Source organism: Eriocheir sinensis, chromosome 15, assembly GCF_024679095.1.
Source record: "Eriocheir sinensis breed Jianghai 21 chromosome 15, ASM2467909v1, whole genome shotgun sequence".
NCBI lineage: Eukaryota > Metazoa > Arthropoda > Malacostraca > Decapoda > Varunidae > Eriocheir > Eriocheir sinensis.
In genome coordinates this window covers 21,865,678-21,883,177 of record NC_066523.1, presented here as the reverse complement: position 1 = coordinate 21,883,177, position 17,500 = coordinate 21,865,678, and the positions used below count along the sequence as shown (strand labels likewise).

Here is a 17,500-nt window from a genome sequence, read left to right as displayed (position 1 = left end):
GGGTCACACAGGGGAAAAATGTAATTACTGAATGCTGATTATACAGGGGTACCATCAGGTAAGGAAATAAATCCTTTCCTAGAATGTGAAGTAATACAAACAATTATATGTTGATCTGAAACTACGTCCTTCAGGGTTATCATCGTTCATTCTCTCTGGTCTTTACTAATTCTGTATTCTGTGTAGAGTTCCCAAAGTTGGATATTCATTGAAGTGACTGAATATGGAACTTACGGAGTAGGAATGTGATAACAAAGAAGGTGAAGGTGAATACTCATGTCGTTAGTTGAGCCAAAGGGCTACACGGGCCTCTGACGGCGACTGGTGAAACTAAGGCTACCAAGGCAGAGCTGTAGAGAGCACCTCATTGTGGCGGCCAAGGGGAGCGTCTTTTTTGTGCTTTCTTCTGTCTGCTCGTGCGACTCGAAAGATTTAGTGTCTCAGAGGCATCAAATATAGTGTGAGGGGAAGAGAAGTCAGGGAGACGTATAAGGAGGCGATGGCTGGGCGGTCAGCGTGCGGCGCGTGTTCTGGAGGACCCTTGGTTCTAGTCCGGCCCGCCACTACAAGCTGACACTGTTCAATCATCGCCGAGTAGCTTAAAACTTATATGCTGTCCTGAAGAACACCTATCAACCCGGACTCTAGCGAAACTTTCTACAGTGGAGCAAAGATGAGTTCCGGGGGGGCAGCATGAGCCAAACAAGATGGCGCCACTATAAACACTTTCCTGCGACACGAACGGGATGGGGCCGACCAGTAGGCCTCATGTAGATATCCTACCGGTGCAACAGACTGAACGTAAATAAAAACAACAACCTCATCAGGGGGTACAGACGGCGGACACAAGAATATCTTGTGCAAAAAAACGGATGCGCAAGTTTTCCATTCTTAACAACTTGCTGGGTTCTCATCAACCCGCTGCTGCTGTTGTTCGCCCTCTCCGGTGGCAAAACAAACAAGCAAACAAACCCACCCTGCTGCTGGTGCTAGTAGTCTCCTCCCTAGCAAAACTAAGTCAACAAAAATGATGGTGACGTAATTTGGATTTTCATCATGCGTTGCCAGCAGGATGAGGCGAACGGGTTGGAGAGGGAACTGACGCCTTCCCTCATGAGCTGTGCTTCATTCGTTGTCTCCGGTGAAGTTCTTTGCCGTTAAAACACAACTTTCATCCTCATCACATTTCAGTTCGAGCGACCTCTCCACTAAGCCTCTTCCCGCTGTTGTGGCACTTGCCTGTCTCAGCCTTGTCAGGAATGGGCCATCGCCTTGAAAACCTGCAACACTTTGGCATCTCAAAACTGACAGGAAAAGCTGCATGACGGTCGATATATTGTTTGAACTCCCTTATACAACAGACAGCTGCTGATCCCAACTCAGACGTGGGAGCGCCAACATCGTTTATGACCAGTTATGGTTTCTGTCAGGGTTGGTTTTATATTTTCTTTATGTTGAGGCACTTAGGCTCGTCAAATTAACAGTAAGTATTGACTAATTAGTTTGCAATAAAAAAGCATGACAGCTTCCCTCCCAGCCCTAAAAAATTGAGGTCACTGAGATATGGAGGAGCAGTGTAGTTTCTTTCCTCCTAACTGTGTTGTTTTCACTCCTACACACTCGCATCCTGAGCTAGTGAGGACCTCCTCGCTTGATGGACACATTAGTGCACATTGACGTTCCTTACTGCCAGTTATGAGGACCCTCCTGGTGGCGGCAAGCAGCGGCGTCTGGTGCCTTGCAGGACACTGGGCATTATACATGTACCAGCAGTGGGCGGACAAGCACGCCTACAAATGGTTCACTCACTTTGGATTCTGACTTTACATAAATTTCATCTCGCAGACTCTAGGAGCCCACTCTTCATCATCAGCAGCTGCCGCAGCTGGTGGTGGTGGTAGTTTCAGTGGAGGTGGTATTGGTGGGTATTGTGGTGTAGGTGGTTACAATGATGGTAGTGGTGGTTGGGTCCAGCAGCTTCTGTCGGCGAGGGTGAGGGAGGCAGGGAGCCACCGCCGCCTCCAGGCCGTGGTGGGCGCCGCCTCGTGCACTCACAGCTGGGTGAGGCTGGCACAGGCCGGAATTAGAAAAGCAACTTTAAAACAAGTCTGAACCTAGCAATAAAGTCCAGACGCGGAGCAGAAATCTCGGACGGCCCCACCACCACCATCACCGCAGCCATAACACTACTATCACCGCCTACCATTACCGCCGTCACCAAACCACTGTTAGTGTCACTATCGCCGCCACGATACCATCGCAACCCTCACCATCAGGATCATAACATCACCACCATCTCTACCATAACACCGCCACTATCGCACCCGCCACCATTACACTGCCACCATCACCATTTATGCCATTACACCATCCGCTTCATCACCGACATATCAGCATCACTTTCACCGCTGTCATAGCATCACCGCCATCACCTCTTCTTCCAGAACACCATCACCGTCACCACGGCTATCACCACGCCCTCATCGCACCACCATCCTAGCCTACTGTCACCGCTACGCAATCATCACCATAAACACTTTTAACACACTCACTCCTAAGAATCACCACGACAGCACAGCATCAGAACTAAAGCTTCTCATCACCACAAGCATCACTGTAACCAAAGCAACAACAACAACAGCAGTAACATCAACAACAACAACAACCCGTTAACTGCTGCAACCTTTCTGCTTCGTTTATTAGACGTTCTTTTCATGCAGGCAAAGGAAATTTTGTTTAACGTGTGTGTGTGTGTGTGTGTGTGTGTGTGTGTGTGTGTGTATGTAGTTAGTAAAGCTGCACGACTCCTTAAAATAGACAAATCTATACACACACACACACACACACACACACACACACACACACACTCTTGGCACCACCGCACTCAGGGTTTGGAGACGTGGCACCTGTGTAACTTGTGGCTGGCTTATAAAGGCGCGGGCTTAAAAGACTTGAGAGAGAGAGAGAGAGAGAGAGAGAGAGAGAGAGAGAGAGAGCGTACCCTACGTACGTGATTGATTGATGGCAGTCTCGCTAAAAAAAAACCCTTTCCTCTCTCTCTCTCTCTCTCACACACACACACACACACACTCATTAGTACCACCACCACCACCACCACCATCACCTCCTCCACATCATTACCACCCGTCGTCTTCCTCCTCCTCATCCCGCTTCAGTGTCCTTCGTTAGCTTCCCCGACGCGGTGATACTTCCTTGGGCACCAATTAAGAAGTTATTTTCCCCCCTTCCAGCCCAGACGCAAACAGCTCGTCGCCGGCACCAATTAGGCAGCTATTTCCACCTTGCCTCCCCAGATACAAACACACGCTGCAAAACATGATCTCGGCCCACATGCTTCTCGAATCTTCCTCCTGCCACCTCCCACCCCTTCCCCTCCTAACAACTCACGTGCCTTGCTGTGTTGACTTGGCTCTTCGTGTGTGTGTGTGTGTGTGTGTGTGTGTGTGTGTTGACGTAAGAAGTTTATGCCTCGAGGTAGTTATTGCTCATTGATTTGTGGTACCTCTTTCTTTTTCTTCTTATACCATGTCCTTTTTTGAAGTATAATGTAAAAATAAAAATAAAATGTGTTGGACTATTTTGTGTTTTTCCCGCAGCGCTGTGATGATAAAAGTGTTTTGATTTAATTATTTTTGTTATTGTTGCTATTATTATCATGGTTCTTATTCCTTTCTTATTCGTATTCTTGTTATTATCATCATCATTATTATTAGTGCATATTAATAGGAGTAGCAGTAGTTATTGTTGTTGTTATTCATGTCTTGCCATATCTTTGTGTGTCTGGTTTGGAATGAGTACAATATATGGCGTGTGTGTGTGTGTGTGTGTGTGTGTGTGTTGGCGGCATGGTAGTGGAGCTCAAGCAATATGTTCGTCAGCTCTGTGGCAATATTCCGCCCGAAGGTCTAATTAACTCTTAAAGGAAAAAAAGCATGCAACACTCCCCCCACACCCACACCCACACACCCACACTCACCCATCCACCCCCCCCCCCCCCCCCCCCACCCCCACACACACACACACACACACACACACACACACACACACACACACACACACACACACACACACACACACGTGCCTTCAAGCTTATGCTAAAGATCTGTTTATACATTCACTTGAAAAAATAATAGCTAGTTTTTATTTATCTTTTTTCTTCTCTCTCTCTCTCTCTCTCTCTCTCTCTCTCTCTCTCTCTCTCTCGCGCGCGCGCGCGCGCGCAGTAAGTCTGAAAGGAACACAAAAATTACAGAGAAGTGTTAGACTTGCTCGGCGTAACGACACGTCCCCCACCACCCACCTCCCCCCTACCACAACACCCATCCCCACCCACATCCACCCCCATCCCCACACTCACACCCACATATCCCTCCCACACACCGTCGGTCAGCTAAGGTCAGGAACAGTACAGCTTTAGGCTTATCTCACATCGTCATGAATAAGCCGAGGACTTTAATTATGAGATGAAGCAGCGGCGTTCAGTGTAGTAGGTGAAGTGCTGGTAGACGTAGTAGTAGTAGTAATAGTAATAGTAGTGGTAGTAGTAGTAGTAGTAGTAGTAGTAGTAGTAGTAGTAGTAGTAGTAGTAGTAGTAGTAGTAGTAGTAGCTGTAGTGGTGTAAATAAATAACTGATATCATCGGTCGAGAAAAGGCACCTGACTAAAACTTAAGAAAACGGTATCGACCTTCAACCAAAAAATAAAATCGTGTTAGGTGTCGTCGAATTTTTTCAACACAACTTACAACAGACAAGAATACAGTCGATCAACAACAGAAAAAAACAACCGCACGCAACATAGCATTTCGTAGCTCAGGATATAAAGCCAAGGAGAACACTTACTACACTACCCTTGAGGGGTTTCTCTTTTTAGTCAAGTTGAAAAAAGAGTAAAACTAACAAGCCCGCAACACAAAACAGAAGCAACAAACCACTCAGCCAACAGGAAGCCCGGAGGCGAGAGTGGCAGAGGAGGAGGAGGAGGAGGAGGAGGAATTAAAGGGAGAAACGAGATTGGATAAGAAAATAACTAGATATAGAAGCCAAGGAAGACAAAGAAGGGAAGGAAAAGAGGAGACATGGAGAAATCAGATTAGGGAAGAAAAGAGCTCGATATAGTAATTTTAGGAGAAGGAGGAGGAGGAGGAGGACGAGGAGGAAGGGAAGAAAAGAAATAAGGCAAGGAATAAAGGATAGGATTAAAAAAAAAAAGCAAAAAACTATAGCTAGAAATCGGGTAGGAGAAGCAAACGAAGGAAAAGACGGAAATGGGAAGAGGGTTGAGACAAAAGAACAGGAAGTGCACATTGAAGAGAGAGAAATAAAAAACGGAGAGAACGGGAAGGACTCTGTCAACACAAGGGAGGAGGGGAGGAAGTAAATATAGGGAAGGAGTAAGAATGGCGGGATTAGAGGGGAAGGAATAAACGCGAATGGAGAGGAGGAGGAGAGGAACTGGAAATCACGAAGGGGAAAGGGAAAGAACGAGAAAAATTAATCGGGACAGAGAAACCATAGAAAAAGGGTAGAAGGGCAATCCCTCTTCCATTCTCTCATCCCTTATCAAGTAAAGCGATTTATTACCGACTCAGAAAGCCAACGGCAGCTTTTAAACATCTTTTGCCTCCATTAAAGTGCATATACTTAACCACCATATATATTTTCTTCGCATAATCACGCCACCCTGTTACTGAGAGAAATTAAATGTTGGATCTAGCCATTAACCCGTAGAATGGTGAGCAGAAAATTCGTTAAGTAAGATGTTATAGCTGGCTTCTCCTACGTAAATATCACCTGTTCGCGGTGCTCACAGAGAGGAGTCATTTGTGGCAATGGCAATGCTTAACTTCAGGAAATAGGATGATTGGTTTGATAATGCGGTCAGAAAGAAAGGGGTGAGGCTTAAGGAGAAGAAAGACAGGAATAAGTGGAGGAGAAGAAATAAAAGAAGTAAGACAGAAAATAATAGAAGAAAAGGCAATGATCGATGAATGGAGAAAGAGATCAGAAAGTAGAGACTAATGTAGAGGGATGCGATGTAGGGAAAATGAATAAAAGAGGAATAAAAATAGGATACAATGGATAAAAGAGGAATACAAGAAGACAGGGGGATATTAAGAGGAAAGAAATGCGAGAATACCCAACCCATTTTTACCGTACCCCGCCCCTTACACTCGCACGCACGCACCCACACCCACACACCCACCCACCCACACACACACACAGAGGTACGTATGCACGCCTACACCCCAACGAACACTGCATTGGTGTCAAACGTAAATGTTGACATGGAAAACACGCGGCTTCAGTAATTAAAAAATCCAATTTCACTTTTCATTTCAACGTTTTAACCTCATTTCCAACTTTTGACAGGCTAATGAGTGTCTGCAGCGGCGGCGGCGGTGGTGGTGGTGGAGGTGGTGATAGTACACGGGAGTTGTCATGATGGTAGTAGTAGTAGTAGTAATAGTAGTAGTAGTAGTAGTAGTAGTAGTAGTAGTAGTAATAGTAGTAGTAATAGTAGTAGTAGTAGTAGTAGTAGTAGTAGTAGTAGTAGTAGTAGTAGTAGTAGTAGTAGTAGTAGTAGTAGTAGTAGTAGTAGTAGTAGTAGCAGTAGTTTAATTTTTATATATTTCCTCTTTTTAACATTCGGCCTATGGTACCGGTAGACTTTCTTGATGGGGCCTGTTGGTCGGCAGGAGGGTACTGGATAGCGTTGCCATGAGTGGCGTACTATTATTATTAACATTATCATTTATTATTATTATTATTATTATTATTATTATTATTATTATTATTATTACTATTATTATTATTATTAGCCGTAGTAGTAGTAGTAGTAGTAGCAGTAGTAGTAGTAGTAAAGTAGTCGTAGTAGCATAGAATGATAATAAGGAAGATAAATACTTTCAACCGGTAACCTCTTGGGGAGGCGGAGGCCGAGTGGTCAGCGCGCGGACGTGGTAATCCCAAGGATCCGGGTTCAAGTCCCACCTTAAGATGCTGACAATTTTCAACCATCGCCGAGTGGCGGAAGATTACCCACATGCTGTCCAGACCTCCAATTAACCTAACTTCAACGACTTCGGTCAAGAGGAGCACCGGGGGTCAGCATGGGCCAAGCAAGTCGTATATCACTGCGGCCACTTAAATTTACTTCCACCTGCGCCACTAACGGGCTGGGGTGTCCACCATGCCTCTCAAGGGAGACTACCGGCGGTATAGGCAGCACACAAAAACACACATATTACAAGGCCACACAATAATTGAAGGAGCACGACCTAATACCGCCAGGGAAACCACCTCCATGGGTGAGGCAGTATGGCGTGGACACAAGGCTCTACCTCCGGGACGTCAGGCTCACTCCCTAAGTCTCCTTCACGTCCCTCGGTCCCTTCATGACATCGCACCGCCACAGAAACCTTTCAATATTGATTACTGGTGTTCTGCGACCGTCCTGCCATCACGGCCTAGCGTCACGCCACACCGCTCCTCGCCGTGCAGAGGTCGTGGGTCAGGGCACACAAAGACTTTCTGTTTCGACATGTAGGGAACTCTGTGGTCAAACCCTTGCATATTTCAGAAAAGGTGACTACCCAGTTTACTTCTGAGGGAGTTTATTGCGTTATATTTCACGGTGACGCTGAGTCTTTTCACTTCTCATTCATGTTGCTGTGGGTCAGGTAATATTTCCAGGGATCCGGCACGTTCGCCCACATTTGCTTTTCATTTGCGTCGTGTTCCTAAAGTGAAGGTGAGTGGACAACTAATATCCTGAGGGTCTGCGAATCGATAGCCATGCAATATTTTCAGTTAGCTTCACCACGGAGACGGATTTGACCTCTGCCAGCGTTAAAATGCGTTATACTCGCGAGATGTGCGAGTCAAGAGAGCGGAGGAGTTTCTGCTCTCGCGCTTCGCTTTGCAACGCGATTAAATACGATTGGTTCCGAGATCACACGAACCATGTTGCTGCAGAGGGTGAAGGCAGCAATATTACGTTCTCGTTACTTCAGGGAGATTCTTCGATAAATCTAATTGTCGTGTACCAGTGTAACCTGCTTTCTAGCCGTGTTGCCTCTGTTTGTTGCTTTGTGATCTGACGCAGTGTCGTTAAAATAATAATAAAAGCAAAACAAAGTAAAAACAAGACACCTAACATTTTCCTGCCTCTCCCCCTTCCCATCCGACACTTCAAAATAAACAATGTATTCGAACAGCATTGGACACCTTCGCTCAGCTCATCGGTGAAATAGTCATAAGCAAACAAAATCAAAACAAGACAGCGATAACACTTTCCTTCCTTTCCCCCTTTACATCCGGCACTTCAAAACAAACAACGCATTCGAGCTCTCCACGGATCGGACACCTTCGCTCCGCTCATCGCCGCTGCAAAGGTGAAGGGGTCAGCGGCCGCCAACCTGTCAATCAGCGAGTCAGCGGCGCATCAACAATCCACGCGCCGCCGGATAAGGTGAGAGGGTCGAGGAAGGCGCTGACACAGGGCGGAGAGATGCAGGCAGGTGAGTGAATATCCGGGAAACGTGAGGAAGAAGGGCGGTAGAAGAGGACGAAGGTGGTAAATGTAGAAAGGAAAGCATCGGGAGAGGGAGGAAGATGGATAGGTAAAGAGGGAGAAAGGATGGTTAGGTAAATAGAAGGCAAGGAACAAGAGAGGAGGAAGAATAGCTAGGTAGATAAACAAAAGAAAAGCGAGAGAAGAAATAGAAGGATGGTTAGGTAAAGATAAGTCAAGGAACAAGAGAATAGGAAGAATAGTTAGGTAAATAAACAGAAGAAAAGCGAGAGAGAGAAGAAGAAGGATGGTTAGATAAATAAAAGGAAAGCGTCAAGAGGAAGAAGGATGATTAGGTAAATAGATAAAAAAGAAATCATCGAAATACGTACAGCGAGGAAGGACGAAGGGATAGGAATAAGAAAACAAATGCAGGTGACTGATATGAGTGAATAGGAGGTCCAACCGTGTCTAGAGAAAGGAAAATAATGATGGCAAGGTGTATGAAAGGTAAGAAAGAAGAAGTAGCAGTAGAAGAAGAAAGAAGCAGGAATAAGAGAGAGATGTTGAATTAAAAGAAGGGAATGAGGAAGAGGAAAAAAAGGATAAAATGATAGAAAATAGGATACAAGGTGGGATGGCGGGTTGGGAAGGAAGGAAGGAAGGAGAGAAAAGAGGAAAGGAGAAAGAGATACAAATGAGAAGAAATGGAGCTAAAAGATGAAAAGAGAAAAGCAAAGGATGCGAAATGGGAACGAACGAAGAGAGGACGAAAGACGACGAGTAAAGAAAGGGAACAGGAAATAATAGAGCGAAAGGATGAAAACGAAAAGAAAGGAGAGAAAGGATGACAGATTAAAAGAAATGAAAAATATGGGAAGAAGGAATGGAGGAAAAGAAAGAAAGACGAAATGGAAAGGAAATGGAAAGGAATGGATGAAAGACGAAGAGGAGAGAAAGGAAACAGGAGGGAACGGAGAGAAAGAATGAAAAAACGAAACTAAAAGATATGAAATGTGAAGGAACGGAGCGAAAGGATGAAAGCGAAAAGGAAGGAGAGGAAACGGGAAAGAAAGAAGGAAAAGGTAGGAAAAACGAAGAGAAGAGGAAAGACCTGGGAAAGAAAGGAGGAAATGATGAAAACAAAACGAGATGAAAAGAAACAAACAAGACTGAAGAGATTATTTTCCTCAATACGAGTCAGATAAAATAGATTGATAGATAGAAAGACAGACAGAGGATAAATAGACAGGCAGATCAAAAGAGACAGAGACAGACAGACAGACAGACAAATGAACTCAATCTTACAAACCGAATACTTTACCCACAACGATCCGTAAGAGATAAGAGAAAAAAAAAAAGACAGAAATTTCCTTGCAAATTCGGAATCGACTTCAAGGAGATGAAATATGCGTGAACTTCTGCTTTATGAATGCGGTGTTTCATAAAGGAGGAGGAGGAGGAGGAGGAGGAGGAGGAGGAGATGAAAATGAGAAAGAGAAACAAGAGGAAGAAGATTGAGATGAAGAGGAGGAGGAGGAGGAGGAAGAGAAGGAGGAAAAAAAGAGGCAGGAGGAGAAGGAGAAGGAAACATAAGAAGAGGAGGAGAATGAGGAAGAGAAACAAGAGAAGGAGGAATAGGAGGGGAAGGAAGAGGAGGAAGAGGAGGAGAAAGAGGAGAAACAAGAGAAGGGGGAGGAAGAGGAGGAGAAAGAGGAGAAAGAGAAGGACGACGACGACGAGGAGGAGAAGGCGAAAGAAGAAGAGGAGGAGGAAGAAGAAGAGGAGGAGGAGGAGGAGGAGGAGGAGGAGGAGGAGGAGGAGGAAGAGGAGGATGACTGGCTTACAGGTTATCCCGGGCCTAAATTATCGCTGTTCCCGCCTTCCCGGCACAACTTTGGCCTTATTTAACGTCGCTTTAATTGGTATTGATCACCAGGGAAACTAATTTAGCAAGTCCGCTCCCGCTGACTTGAAAACACGAAGGGAGAAGAGAAGCAGGGAGGGAGGGAGGGAGGGAAAGAGGGAGGAAAGGTGGGAGGGAGGAGGGAGGGAAGGAGGAAGAAGGAGAGAGGGAGAAGAAAGGAGAGAGGGAGAGGCAGAGGAAGAGAGGGAGCTAGAGAGGGAAGAAGAGAAACAAGGAAACATGGAAATGCAGGCAACAGAAAGTCTATTGGCTCATTACGAGGTTGCCCGCTTTGGTGAATTAATCTCCTCGACAGCCACTTGGGGCCTGGGGAGCACATGAAAGCACCTCGGTATTTAGTTTATTCCTGACGCAACGAAATGACGGTTGATTCGATATTTGAAGGAGTTGATGGTATTCGCATTTACTACTTCTGAGGGAAGATTGTTCCAGTGGCGGATGACTCGGTTTGAAAAGAAACTCCTTCCAATGTCTGTGCTACATCGACTCGACTGAATGGGTAAACCGTTATTTCTATTTCTTGAGTTGGTTTGTAGTTCAGAGAATTTGGAGTAATCGACGTTATTGAACTTTTTCAGGTACTTGAAGACTTGAATCAAATCCCCTCGTAGGCGTCTTTTCTCCAGTGTAAAGAGATTGAGTCGCTTGAGTCGTTCCTCGTACGGTTGGGCCCTTAAGGTTGGAATAATTTTCGTGGCGCGTCGTTGAATCCTTTCCAGTAAATCAATGTCTTTTGCGTAGGGAAGGAGGGATGGAGGAAGGGAAGGAAAGAAGGAGGGAGGAAAGGAGAGAAGGAGAGGAGGAGGAAGTAGGAAGATAATGGAAGGCATGTGATGAACGTAGGATAATAAACAGGAAGATTGAAAGAATGAATGGAATACGAAAATGAGGGAGAGGAAGAAAGGATATGATGAAAGGAAACAGGGTGGGAAGGAAGGGAGGAAGGAAGGGAGAATGGGATAGATAGAAGGGAATGAGGAAGACGAGGAAAGGATAAAAGGATATAAGATTGGATAGAAGGAAACAGGGTAGGATAACGATTGGGAAGGAAGGAAGGAGGAAAGGAGGAAGGGAAAAAGGAATAAAAAAGAAAGGAATGAGGAAGAGGAGGAAAGGATAAAATGATAGAAGATAGGATAGAAGGAAACAAGGACGGATGGCGGGTTGGAAAGGAAGGAAGGAAGGAGAGAAAAAAAGGAAGGAGAAAGAGATACAAGGAAGCGAAAGAGGAAGAAAGGATAACAGGCAAGCTGATAGGATAGATTGGGATTGGAAGGAAGGAAGGAGAGAAAAGTGAAAAGGAGAAAGGGGAGGATGGAGAGGCGGGAGGGAAGGAGGGAAGGAAGGAAGGAAGGAGGGCAACACTCTTTATCTTTTTTATTTCTTCTTCTTCTTCTTCTTCTTCTTCTTCGTTTATTTACTTCTTTCATCCTTCATCTTACTCAGTTCGCTCCTTCCACTTGCATAACCTCCATCCTTTGCTATTTCTCTCTCTCTCTCTCTTATAGTCTTTCATCTTATTTATGTGTTCTCTTCCTCCTCCTCCTCCTCCTCCTCCTCCTCCTCCTCCTCCTCCTCCTTCTCATCCTCTTGGGGCTTAATATGCAGATATGTCTCGGCTTATATTGAATATGTAGCGAGATACGGGAAGTCCATGAAGGTGATCAGTTTCCCCATTCCCTTCTTTTTCCTTTATTTCCTTTCCTTCTTCTTTTTCTTCCTTTTTTTTTCTTCTGCTTGTTTCTTTTCTTTTCTTTTCATTATGTTCTTCTTTTCTTTATCTTTTTCTTCATCCCCCCTTTTTCAATTCTTTTAATTTTTTTCGTTTCTTTTTTCTCTTTTTGTCTTTATTTTTCTCTTTTTTCATTTCTTTCTCGCCTTTCTTTCTTCTTTCTTCTACTCCTTTTTCTTCTTGTTTTTCAACTACTACTACTACTACTACTACTACTACTACTACTACTACTACTACCACTACTACTACTTCTCCTCCTCCTCCTCCTCCTCCTCCTCTCCTTGCTACGTCCCTCTTTCCGGCAACTCATTTCTGTTCCAGCATTTTTTTCTCCAACTTCTGGTAATTTCCTTTTCCCGTTAGACATATTCATTTCTTGTGATTTCTGCGGCTTTTTCTTGCACTGTATCTTTCGTAAGTCATCGTTGTTGGAGATAGATAGATATATAGATAGATGGAGAAAGAGAGATATCGTTTCTTCATTAACTACAATTGGATAGTGTTAGATTTGCTTCAAGGCTATCCACTCCCCTGAACCCCCACCTCCCTGCCTTGATCCCAGGTCCCTCCCACTCCCTTGCCGCTACACTTGATAAAGCCTCCTACGCCTACACACCTAAGGCTCCGACTACACAAACACCCACACACGCATCTCTATGGCGACCGTAAATAATGCTCCCACGTCCACACCCACACACAGAAAATTACGGTGAGTTGAAAGAAGTGAATGTGAAAAGCTTCCTCCTCCTCCTGCTTATTCTTCTCCTCGTCTTCCTCATTCTCCTTCTTCTTCTTCTTCTTCTTCTTCTTCTTCTTCTTCTTCTTCTTCTTCTTCTTCTTCCTCTTCTTCTTCTTCCTTTCGTTTCTTTTGTTTTTCATTTTTCTTTCTTTCTCTCTTCTTTTTCTTCCTCCTCCTATCTTCTTCTTGCTCATCTTGTTCTTGTTCTTGTTCTTCTTTTCTTTTTTCTTTTTCTTTTCCTTTTTCTTCCTTTTTCTTTTTCTTTTCTCCTCCTCCTCCTCCTCCTACTACTACTGTGATCAAAGTCACTACCTAGAAGAAGTTAAATCTGATGGGTCAATGCCTTAGAGTTTTCAGGGAAATTTCTCTCCCGCGCAGCCTCAAAGCTCTTCACGGAAAAATGTTGCCTCCCGCTACCTGCATCACCTCTCCTCTTCTCTCCTCTTCTCTTTCCCCTCCCAGTTTCTTCTCTCCTCTTCTCTCCACTTCTCTTCTTTCCGCTCTTTTTTCTCTTCTCTCTTCTTGTCTTTTCTGTTATATTCTTTCCTCTCCTCTTCTTTCTATTTTCTTTTCTTCCCCTTTGTCTTCTCTTGTCATGTCTTCTTTTTTTCCTCCGCCCCTTCTCTCTCTCTCTCTCTCTCTCTCTCTCTCTCTCTCTCTCTCTCTCTCTCTCTCTCTCTCTCTCTCTCTCTCTCTCTCTCTCTCTCTCAAAAAATAAACACAGCCCAGGAGAGTAAAATAGTTTATTTTTTTAATTTTTTCCTAGTAAATAATCACTTGTAATGTTTCGGGGGAATAAACCTTTTGTGAAAACTCTATAAATAATGTTAACGTTTTTTCCCTTCCCTAGTATTTCTCTTAACGTCGAGGGCGGTTCGGTGCTGTTTCTTCTGTGAGCTAAAGAAAAAAACTGATATATGGCCAAACGTTCGTACACATGTTTACTGTGCGTGTGCGTGTGTGCGTGTGTGTGTGTGTGTGTGTGTGTGTGCCTTGGCGGCCTCCTCTCTACAAGGGCTTGAAGATGATGAGGCCACGGAAGGCACGAGGAAGGGAGGGAGGGAGGAGGGGAGAGGGAGGAAAGGAGACGGAGGCAGGGAGAGGGAGGGAGGGAGGGAGGGATATGAGAATGATAATGCGGGAAGGAAGGGAGTCAAGGAGAAGGAACAGCGTCACAGGGGAACAGAAATAAGGACTGAGTAAGAGAACGACGGATGAGACGGAGGAAGGGAAGGAGCGGGAAGGTGGAGGGTGGCGCAAAGAGGGAAGGAGAGAGAAAAAACGAAGGGAGACGCAGCGAAAAAGAAGTCAGGACTCGGTAATAGCGGAAAAAGGAGAAAGGAAGAGAAGGGCAAGGAAACATGGAAACATGGAAACATGGAAACGCAGGCAACAGAAAGCCTATTGGCTCATTACGAGGTTGCCCGCTTTGGTGATTTAATCTGCTCGACAGCCTGGGGCCTGGGGAGCAGATGAAAGCACCTCGACATTGAGGAGTAGATGAAAGCACCTCGATATTGAGGAGCAGATGAAAGCAACTCAATATTCAGTTTACTCCCGACGCAGCGAAGTGACGGTCGATTCTATATTTGAAGGAGTTGATAGTATTCGCATTTACTACTTCTGAAGGAAGATTGTTCCAGTGACGGATGACTCGGTTTGAAAAGAAACTCCTTCCGATGTCTGTGTTACATCGCTTAGACTGAATGGGTAAACCGTTATTTCTAGTTCTTAGGTTGGTTTGCAATTCAAAGAAATTGGAGTAATCGACGTTATTGAATTTTTTCAGATACTTGAAGACTTGAATCATATCTCCTCGTAGGCGTCTTTTCTCTAATGTAAAGAGATTGAGTCGCTTGAGTCGTTCCTCGTACGGTTGAGCCCTTAAGGTTGGTATCATTTTCGTGGCGCGTCGCTGAATCCTTTCCAGTAAATCAATGTCCTTTCTGTAATTAGGAGACCAGAACTGTACTGCATACTCGAGGTGCGGTCTTACCATGGAATTATACAAGGATAGCATCACGTCTGGCGTTTTAGAAGTTCCTCGCTATGAACCCGAGCATAGTGTTGGCTTTGTTGTATGCTTTTTACAGTGATTCGCGTGTTTCAGGTCACTGCTGATAGTGACTCCAAGATCCTTTTCCTCCTGCATCGCTTGCAGAGGTCTCCCATTCATGATGTATGTGGTTACTATTTCTGGACCCAATGTGCATGACTTTGCATTTGTCAACATTAAAAGACATTTGCCATTTTTCCGACCATTCGATAATGTGATTGAGGTCTTTCTGAATGATTTCGCAGTCGGTCTTTGTGAGGGCCTTTCTTCCCACCTTAGTGTCATCAGCAAATTTCGATATTGTGGATTTCAGTCCTGCTTCGAGGTCGTTGATATATATGATGAAGAGAATGGGTCCCAGCACTGACCCTTGAGGCACTCCACTAGTGACTGGAAGCCAATCGGAAGGCTGTCCGTTGAGTAGTACTCGTTGTTTTCTGTCGGTGAGCCAATCTCTTATCCACGCGATCAGATTGGCTCCAATGCCCGCCGAGTGCAGTTTCTTAAGGAGTCGCTCGTGCGGTACCTTGTCGAAGGCTTTCTGAAAGTCCAGGTATATAACATCACTGGGGATGTGGGCATCCCAGTTCTTATATATACCTTGGAAGAAGTCTAATAAATTCGTTAGGCAGGAGCGCTTGTTTCTGAAGCCATGCTGGGTGTCGGAGATTACATTATTGTCTTCTAGAAACTTAACAAGTTTGTCTCTAATAATCTTTTCGAGTATTTTTCCTGCCACTGATGTCAAACTTATGGGCCTGTAGTTTAATGCAACGCTTTTGTCTCCTTTTTTGAAAATTGGTGTTACGTTCGCCATCTTCCAGTCTTCCGGGACCTTTTTCAATTGAACAGACTGGTTGAATATGTTAGTGAGTGGCTGAAGTATTTGTTGTTTAAGCTCTTTAATAACCGCGGGGACAAACCGTCAGGTCCTGTTGACTTGTTCGTGTCGAGTTTATCCAAATACTCTTTCACTTCTTGGTCGCATATTGAGTCAATTTTCAGGGGCGTGATTCCCCTCGGCGGGTCAGGGTTCTCGGGCATGGTTTCGATGTTTTCGACTGTGAATACGGATGCGAAGTTACTGTTGAGGATTCTGGCCATCTGTTTACTGTCCTGAGTTGCAGCTCCAGTCTCGTCTGTCAGGGGACCAATATTGATTTTACTTTCTATTTCGATCTGATGTATGTGAAGAATTTTTTTGAGTTTGTCTTGATGTCACGCGCTATTTGTTTTTCGTAGTTGCGTTTACTACTCCGAATAAGGGTGCGACAAGCTCTGAGGCTGTTGTGGTACTGAGTACGGGCTTCTGCCGTGTCATTCTCTTTCATTAGGTTATAATTCCTTTTTTTTAAGTTTACCGCCCTTTGTATTTCTCTGGTCATCCACGGTGGATCTACGGCACCATTTACTCGCCTGGGTTTCGTCGGCACTGTAGCCTTTTCTACTCCCAAAAGCTTATCTTTGAAGTTGTTCCACACGTTGTCGATTGTATTGTCGGTTAGGTGAAGTTGGTCCCAGGTCGCAGAGGGAAGCAGCTCACGGGCTAGGTTGAAATTTGCTTTTTTGTAGTCTGGTATCACTGACGGATTGTCTACGAGTTTGTGACTTATGTTGACATTGAAACGGATTAAGTGGTGATCGCAACCGTTAATTTTTTCACCAACTTCACAGTCGCGAATGAGGTCGGGGTCGCTTACTAATACCAGATCCAGCAGATTGTTTTCTCTTGTTGGTTGAGTTACAACTTGAGTGAGGAACGAATCCTCCACCATTTCTATAAGCCTGTTACCCTCTTGATCTCCAGTCAATTGTCCCCAGTCAATGTTAGGGCAATTAAAGTCCCCAATTATTATTGCTTCTTTACTTTGTGTTAAAGAGTGAAGCTCTTCGTACAGGGCAGTGTCATCGGCTGCCTGTTGTTTTGGAGGCCTGTATACGGTCGCAAGTGTTAGTTTCTTATTAAGGAAGATAAGTACAAGGTAGAGGTAGGAATGGAAATTGAATAAGAAGGATTGAAACGATTGAAAGGATTGAAATGAGTAAACGTAAGGAAAGGGAAATTGAGGAGAAGAGGGGACAGTAAGAATTGAAGTAGAAAACGAATGAAATTAACGAAAAGAAGAAACGAAGGAAAATAAAGCAATAAAAAGGGTAAGAAAAAGAAGTCATATGAACAGAAGGCAGAGAAGAGAGATGAGAGCAAAGAAGGTAAATATATGAAAGAGACTCGGGAGAAGGAACGTGAGAGGAGGAGAAAGACGAAACGAAGGGAAGAAAAGGAGGTTAAGGAAGAACAGTGAGAGAATGAGAGGAGGAAAAAGATGAAACGAAGGGAAGAATATGAGGTTAAGGAAGAACAGTGAGAGAATTAGAGGAGGAAAAAGACGAAACAAAGGGAAGAAAATGAGGTTAAGGAAGAACAGTGAGAGAATTAGAGGAGGAAAAAGATGAAACGAAGGGAAGAATATGAGGTTAAGGAAGAACAGTGAGAGAATTAGAGGAGGAAAA

At 44.6% G+C, this 17,500-nt stretch overlaps 1 protein-coding gene across 7 annotated transcripts in view; it reads right to left on the bottom strand.

Annotated features, from left to right (window-relative positions):
* The window catches only part of LOC126999038 (ras-related protein Rab-3), a 108,731-nt gene that overhangs the window by 3,421 nt on the left and 87,810 nt on the right, over positions 1–17,500 (bottom strand). The window lies entirely within an intron of this gene.